We start from the raw sequence: 9255 nt of genomic DNA, 5'->3' as shown, positions 1-9255 counted from the left end.
GTTTGTTGTTCAAGTGGTTTATCGTTTTGGTTGTCAATGTTGCATAAGTCACTAATCGTTGGCTTGTCCAAATCGTTGATTTGTTTAAATGGTTTTTGCACGTTTTTGTTTAAATCGTGAGCTTGATATCCTTATGTAAGTTGTCCTTATAAATCGTGACATATAGCTTGCTTGTAATGCTCAGTTGTTATTATCATTTTTCAAAATTGTTATTATCATCAGTAAGTTGTGATTAATGTGAAATAATAGTTGATCAAATTGGATATAAAAATAAGTGAAGAATGATAAATCAATAAGATTGTTATATAAAATTTTCAGCGTTTTAAGTTTTCGCGTTTTAGTGTTCAATTAATTTTTTGCGTTTTAGTCTCCAATTTATTTTTTCGAGTTTTAGTCTTCGCATTTTAGTGTTAAATTTATTTATATTTATAAATTAATATTTTCAATCCTGAGGTTAAGATATGCAAATAAAATATTATTCACATTTCCCTCTCTTTAAAAAAAAATTTAAATTTCACACCCTAGTTTTAATTCAATAAATGTTTCTTTAAAATAATTCTTCATAAGATAATTTTTAGAAAATGATCTCCTCATCACATCTTTTAAATATATTTTTCTAATGTTTAATTTTTACATAACCTTAGGCATTTCACTAAGAAATTCAAAACATCAATAGGCAATTCACTTAGAAATTCAAAATATCAATAGGCATTTCACTTAGAAATTCAAAATATCAATAGGCATTTCACTTAGAAATTCAAAATATCAATAGGCATTTCACTTAGAAATTCAAAATATCAATAGGCATTTCACTAAGAAATTCAACTGTTAATTAGTAAATATTTTTTAAGGATTTTTATATATTCAAATATGTCTATAATGATTGATTTACATTTAAGTTATTTTAATAAGTAAATTTACAACATGCCTTTATCTCGGCATAAAATTTTTTATAATAACTTTTCTTCTTACATGGATTTAGAATTATTAGTAAATCATCATTGGATAGAATTCATAGCCTATCGTTCAACTTCCATATCAATCCTTTCTAGGTTGTCACATTAGTTTAGGTGCTGGTTATCATATTCCAGTCCAACATCCAGAGCCAGGACACCGTGAAGAAAGAAGCTTTATGCTTGAAAGAACGTGCTAAGGTATGATTCTTGGTCTTCTCAATAGATTAGGTAGTCATCTCAATAGATTAGGCATTGGTCATGTCAATAGATTAGGTAGTCATCTCAATAGATTAGGTAGTCATCTCAATAGATTAGGTAGTCATCTCAATAGATTAGGTAGTCATCTCAATAGATTAGGCAGTCATATCAATAGATAAGATAGTCATCTCAATAGGTAGTCATCTCAATAGATTAGGTAGTCATCTCAATAGGTTAGGTAGTCATCTCATTCTAGTCCACCACCCAGAGCCAGGGCACCATGAAAAGAAAGAAGGTTGAGCCTATAATAAATAATTTATTTTATTTAATATAACTAACTTTTACAGAATAATAACAACCTATATATATATTTTTATAAACTAAAATTAGAATACAATATTAAAAAGGTCAAGTATAAAAATAAAAGTAAAACTAAAAATAAAAAATATAATTTGAATAAACAGAATGAATGTACGTTACATAAATTAAAACATATTACTATTCAATAACCAAAATTTTTTAATTAATTCCTATAATATAACATATCTTAAAAACTACTCAACAGAAATATATGAAATTTGGAATATAGATTCTAAGATATATTTGATGAAGCTACTGAAGAATCCAGAACATAGTATTTAACCGTTTTTATGTAATATCATTTCTAGCATGCCTGGGGTTTCATATATCCCACCAGAGTATTGAAGGGTTAATCAACATTTCATATTCCATTTATCATCTTCGCTAGATAAAATAATTAATAATATAATTGTTAATTCCCTTTATTCTCTTCATTAATCTATAATACATAATTTTCAAAATAACATAATAATTAAAACATTTTCACACTCTTTTACATGCATGCATAACATTTAAGCCTAAGAATATTTTTCATTATATTTATTCCAATAGAAATTTAAATAAAGCAAATGTGCTAACGGAAATTACTGGCATTGAACCAAAATCATTTATTGAAGGGGGAAATATCGATGTACTGGGAAATAAGGTAGCTTAAAAAGAATAAAAGATTTTAAATTTGGCAAATTTTATGCTTTCCGCAGTAAAAGTTCCAATGTATAAAAAAAACAAAATGAATTATATTGTTAATATATTTCTTTAAAAAAAAATAACACTCAATGCTTGTTACAAATATGAATGAAATCTACGAATTCATATTTGAGTCTCTTAATGACCAGCGTTATCAATTGCCTTAATATATCTGAAAGATAAATTAAATTGCATCTGTCAACGGACATGATATAGCATTATCCTCATCCCATTACTTTTTGAAATATATTTTGCATTAGCCCATTCTTGTGAATTTTTATTTTATCTCATTTTTATATATCGGTCCGATTAATTTTTCGTTCTTTTGTCATCAAACTATTTGGAGTCAAATGGCAAATTATTTTTCTTAAAATTATATATTTTTCATAAAATCATATATTTTTCTAGAAAATTTTAAAATAAAGACTAAATCAAGCTAATAAAATACAGTACCTCAAGACAAAGGTAATTGGTTTTAATTAATTTTTACATACACATTTTTGTAGAAATTATAAAATAAAACCTCAAAAATTTACATACCATTTTTGTAGAAAATTATAAAATAAAGACTAAACCTCAAAAGCTAATTACATAGCATTTTTGTAGAAAATTATAAAATAAAGACTAAACCTCAAAAGCTATTTACATACCATTTTTGTAGAAAATAATAAAATAAAGACTAAATCTCAAAAGTTATTTACATACCATTTTTGTAGAAAATTATAAAATAAAGACTAAACCTTAAAAGCTATTTACATACCATTTTTGTAGAAAATTATAAAATAAAGACTAAACTTTAAAAGCTAATATCAAATATAAATACAGTACCATAAGGCAAAGGTAATTGGTTTTAATTAATATTTACATACACATTTTTGTAGAAAATTATAAAATAAAGACTAAACCTCAAAAGCTATTTACATACCATTTTTGTAGAAAATTATAAAAAAAGACTAAACTTTAAAAGCTAATATCAAATATAAATACAGTACCTCAAGGCAAAGGTAATTGGTTTTAATTAATATTTACATATACATTTTTGTAGAAAATTATAAAATAAAGACTAAATCTTAAAAGCTATTTACATACCATTTTTGTAGAAAATTATAAAATAAAGACTAAACTTTAAAAGCTAATATCAAATATAAATACAGTACCTCAAGGCAAAGGTAATTGGTTTTAATTAATATTTACATACACATTTTTGGATAAAATTATAAAATAAAGACTAAACCTCAAAAGCTATTTACATACCATTTTTGTAGAAAATTATAAAATAAAGACTAAACCTTAAAAGCTAATATCAAATATAAATACAGTACCTCAAGGCAAAGGTAATTGGTTTTAATTAATATTTACATATTAGTATTAGTAAGATTCTATCTTTCTTAGTATTAGCAAGATTCTATCTTAGTATTAGCAAGATTCATTCGCCTCGCCTAAAAACTATACTCGATAGTGGATTTTATGACGATAGTCCACTCGACCAGCTTTCTCTGCAGAAAATATTTTTCTGAACAAGGCCAAGGTAATTGGTTTTAATGATGTATGGCAAATTTTTTTTTCTAAATTTATTATATATCTTTTATAATTTTAACAGCATTCGAACACATATGGATAAAATTAGGAATATTATATTTTCTAAGAAATAGAACATTAGAAGAACAATAATTATTGCAAATTATTTATATTTTCTTATAGATATTTTATATTTATAATAATCTTTTAGAATTTTTTAAATAATGATACCTTCTACATATAGAAAGTCAAGTTATTATAAAAATAAAATATATTTTACCTGTATTTCTCCAACCTGTCTCAGGAGAGGGCAACGGTAAATTACTTAATATATAAGATGTGATTTATTGTTTTCTAGATATTTGCATAGATTTGAGTGGAAGAAGAGGAAGTATTTTACAAAATTATTTTTAAATTTTATAAATATTTAATCAAATTTTTCTTAATATATTTTTCCTTAAGTCACGACATTAGTGCCTCCTTTGATAAATCCTTGACTAGAAGTTGGAGACAGTGATGTGGGGAATTCTGGGAACTTGTTGGAGGAAAGTCAAATGTTCAATCCTCCACAAGACGTTGGAGACAGTGATGTGGAGATTTCTGGAAACTTGTTGGAAGAAAGTCAAATGTTCAATCCTCCACAAGAAGTTGGAGTCAGTGATGTGGGGATTTCTTGGATCTTGTTGGAGGAAAGTCAAGAGCTCCCTTCTTTGGTTAATCATACAGAAGTAGATGGAGAGAGTGGCCTCCCACTTTTACCATTTTTAGACGAAAGTTTTATAGATAAAGAAGTTGTAGCCGATATCTCCATTGCAGCTAGTAGCTCTGAAACTTTACCGGTAATGTTTAATAACATTCAATCCGCATATTTAAATGTAGAACAACCATATGATTTTATTCTTTCCCAAAAAAACTAAATTTTTTATATCCTAATAAATATCTTTATATTTACCACAAATATGGATTTTTATATAAATGTAGGCTAAAGAATTGTACTGCAAGAGGTACATTGTTAAATATGATGTTTACATTGACACGTATTCACAATCATTCTGATGAATCTGAAGAAGAACTTTATGCAATTTTAGTTACTATGAATAAGTTAAAAGAACAAATTCGAGCATACCCTTATCAAATCAAATGTAAAACATATAATCAAGTTATGCGTATTAGAAAAATGGATCCCCTTGTTCAACTCCATTTTAATGCTCTACCAACATTTATATCTGTGAAAACTATTATGAATCGTGTTATTAAATTATAGACCACTCCCATTTCAAAATCTATAAGTGCTTTAGGAGGAGAAAAGAGTATACCTATAGATCGACAATAGTTTTTTAAAAGATTTAACATTTTTAGATACGTTTCTTTGTTTTTATTTGGCAATAATATATAAGCGCAAGGAATTATTTTATGATTAATCATTATATGAATAGTGTAAAATTGCTTAAATAATAATGGACACGAAAAAAAATGTACCATCCATAAAAAATATTAGGTCGGCATTACAGAGATATTCAAGTAGTTCATGTATAGAAAATATTAATAATTCATTGTTTTCACAGGTATAAATGTTGGTAGAGCATTAGGATGGAGTTGAACAAGGGGATCCATTTTTCTAATACGCATAACTTGATTATATGTTTTACATTTGCTTTGATAAGGGTATGCTCGAATTTGTTCTTTTAACTTATTCATAGTAACTAAAATTGCATAAAGTTCTTCTTCAGATTCATCAGAATGATTGTGAATATGTGTCAATGTAAACATCATATTTAACAATGTACCTCTTGCAGTACAATTCTTTAGCCTACATTTATATAAAAATCCATATTTGTGGTAAATATAAAGATATTTATTAGGATATAAAAAATTTAGTTTTTTTGGGAAAGAATAAAATCATATGGTTGTTCTACATTTAAATATGCGGATTGAATGTTATTAAACATTACCGGTAAAGTTTCAGAGCTACTAGCTGCAATGGAGATATCGGCTACAACTTCTTCATCTATAAAACTTTCGTCTAAAAATGGTAAAAGTGGGAGGCCACTCTCTCCATCTACTTCTGTATGATTAACCAAAGAAGGGAGCTCTTGACTTTCCTCCAACAAGATCCAAGAAATCCCCACATCACTGACTCCAACTTCTTGTGGAGGATTGAACATTTGACTTTCTTCCAACAAGTTTCCAGAAATCTCCACATCACTGTCTCCAACGTCTTGTGGAGGATCGAACATTTGACTTTCCTCCAACAAGTTCCCAGAATTCCACACATCACTGTCTCCAACTTCTAGTCAAGGATTTATCAAAGGAGGCACTAATGTCGTGATTTAAGGAAAAATATATTAAAAAAAATTTGATTAAATATTTATAATAAAATTTAAAAATAATTTTGTAAAATATTTCCTCTTCTTCTACTCAAATATTTGCAAATATCTAGAAAACAATTAATCACATCTTATATATTAAATAATTTACCGTTGCATGCTGCTGTTTCAGTAAATAGGTTATTTACTGTGTAACCTCTCCTGAGACAGGTTGGAGAAATACAGGTAAAATATATTTTATTTTTATAATAACTTGACTTTCTATATGTAGAAGGTATCATTATTTAAAAAATCTAAAAGATTGTTATAAATATAAAATATCTATTAGAAAATATAAATAATTTACCATAATTATTGTTCTTCTATAATGTTCTATTTCTTAGAAAATATAAATATTCCTAATTTTATCCATATGTGTTCAAATGCTGTTAAAATTATAAAAGATATATAATAAATTTTAGAAAAAAAAATTTGCCATACATCATTAAAACCAATTACCTTGGCCTTGTTCAGGAAAATATTTTCTAATAATATTGAATCTTGCTAATACTAATATGTATATATTAATTAAAACCAATTACCTTTTCTTGAGGTACTGTATTTATATTTGATATTAGCTTTTAAGGTTTAGTCTTTATTTTATAATTTTCTACAAAAATGGTATGTAAATAGGTTTTAAGGTTTAGTCTTTATTTTATAATTTTCTACAAAAATGGTATGTAAATAGCTTTTGAGGTTTAGTCTTTATTTTATAATTTTATACAAAAATGGTATGTAAATAGCTTTAATACCTTAACTATTTCGTTTTTCTCTCCCTTTCTCATTACATACAATTTGTCCGCTTTAGACTCCAAATATTGTTAAAAATATTAAAAAAATAAAAACATTTAATTGTACTATAAAATTATTTATTTTTATTACTGTTGACATTGAAATAACGATGTACACTCTAAAACTATTTCTAAAATTACATTTTCTATGTGTAAGCTATTGTGAAATAAAATAGGACAATCTTCAAACTAGCAGCCATTTTTAATAGAAGCATGTGAAAGAATGAAATTAATAGATAGTCTTATTAAGGATAATATGACGACTCTTATGATAAATCTGAACTACAGAGATTTTCAGATAAAGACCAATCGTTCAACGCGCGTTCCTTTTTAAGGTAACCGTAAGGGTTCCCTTTGTCAGATGTAACTGTAACGCGTTTCTTTTTTGTAACGTTTACAGCACTAGAAATAATTAAAAAATTTTAATATGATATACTGGATTATGTTAACTTTTCAATTTTTAACTATCCAATTAAAGATCTTCATAAATATATACACATTCCATTACCAATGTAAAATTTATTTTAGCTTTATATCAGATGGGTTCAGAAATTTCAGATTAATCTTTTACACCTGACAATTAACATAAGCCAGATTGTCTGCATTCTGTTATTAACAATAATCATTTATATTAATTATAAATTATTTTAGCGATGATTATCTATTTAAATACATTCTTCCTATATTTTATTTTATTAAAAATTAGTTTAAATTATAATAAAAATATTTTAAAATATATATATATTTAAATATTACTTTATATATAATTTAATATTACCTTATATATATATTTTAATATTACTTTATATATAATTTTATATTCCTTATATATATATTTAATTAAATATTCATAAATATATATTTTAATATTACTTTATATATAATTTTATATTCCTTATATATATATTTAATTAAATATTCATAAATATATATTGCATAAATTATAATATAAATATTTTAAATGTTAAATGTCTCTTGTTTGTATATACCATCTTTCTTTTTTTTGACTCAAACAGCTGTGGGAATATTTAGGACCCGAACCCATTTTTAGGGCCTGGGCACGAAATACGAAACAGCGAAAATCAAGGAATATTCCCAAAAGATGGCCAACATTTTCGATATGAGAAAAGTATATAATTAGTTTTAATGAAATATTAATAATTTAATGTGATACAGTAAATAAATTTAATAATTTAGGAACAAATTCACAGTTTACAAGCAACTTTCACATAAGAGATACTCATGAAAGTATAAATTTTTTAGCAATTGATTACAAATTTAGATGATTTTAGGCCCAAATTTAATTCAGCCAACCTAAAATACAAAAAGAAGATACAGAGGTCATGCTTACTTCTGCTGAAGGTATAGATTTATTTATTTTATTATATTAAATTAAATTTCTTAGTGGCAAATAATTCAGCTTGCAAATGATAATAAATCAGCAGGAAAAGCAGCTATTGAAGATTATTATTATATGAATAAAATATTCCTTTTTTTTCAACCCTTTAAATAAACATAATTAATAATTTTATTTTAGATGATTGTCAGTTTCCAATAGATACACTGTTAATATTTTATCAATGCATATTGTATTATTATTGTGTTATTATAATATTATATATTATTCAGTGCAAATATAAATGATCTATTGTACACTTAAAATTGAATGTAAAAGATATTATTTAAAATTTAAATAATTAAAAAAACCCTTTATTTACTAATATTAAATTAAATTTCTTAATGGCAAATAATTCAGCTTGCAAATGATAATAAAGCAGCTACTGAAAATTATTATTGTATGAATATAATATTCCTTTTTTTTCAACCCTTTAAATAAACATAATTAATAATTCTATTTTAGATGATTGTAATTTTCCAATAGATACACTGTTAATATTTTATCAATGCATATTGTATTGTGTATTATAATATTATATATTATTCAGTGCAAATATAAATGATCAATCTGTCTATGCAGTGTACACTTAAAATTGAATGTAAAAGTTATTATTTAAAATATAAATAATTAAAAAAAACCCTTTATTTACTAATATTATTTAAATTTCTTAGTGGCAAATAATTCAGCTTGCAAATGATAATAAATCAGTAGGAAAAGCAGCTAATGAAAATTATTATTATATGAATATAATATTCATTTTTTAACCCTTTAAATAAACATAATCAATAAATCTATTTTAGATGATTGTCATTTTCCAATAGATATACTGTTAATATTTTATGAATGCATATTGTATTTATGATTTGTGTCATTATAATATTATATATTATTCAGTGCAAATATAAATAATCAATCTGTCTATGCAGTGTATACTTAAAATTGAATGTAAAAGTTATTATTTAAAATATAAATAATTTTAA

The 9255-nt window shown here is 24.8% G+C and overlaps 1 long non-coding RNA gene across 1 annotated transcript; it reads left to right on the top strand.

Annotated features, from left to right (window-relative positions):
• The first annotated feature begins 2510 nt into the window (after nt 1–2510).
• LOC135928369 (uncharacterized) lies at nt 2511–8863 on the top strand. The gene is made up of 5 exons (XR_010572300.1): nt 2511–2666; nt 7893–8005; nt 8074–8124; nt 8169–8238; nt 8282–8863. It is a non-coding gene; the product is annotated as an uncharacterized LOC135928369 (long non-coding RNA).
• Nucleotides 8864–9255: the final 392 nt, after the last annotated feature.

Source organism: Gordionus sp. m RMFG-2023, chromosome 4 (genome assembly GCF_954871325.1).
Source record: "Gordionus sp. m RMFG-2023 chromosome 4, tfGorSpeb1-WG-v2, whole genome shotgun sequence".
NCBI lineage: Eukaryota > Metazoa > Nematomorpha > Gordioida > Chordodea > Parachordodidae > Gordionus > Gordionus sp. m RMFG-2023.
Note: the sequence above shows the minus strand (reverse complement) of the source record. Positions and strands in the feature narration are given on the sequence as shown.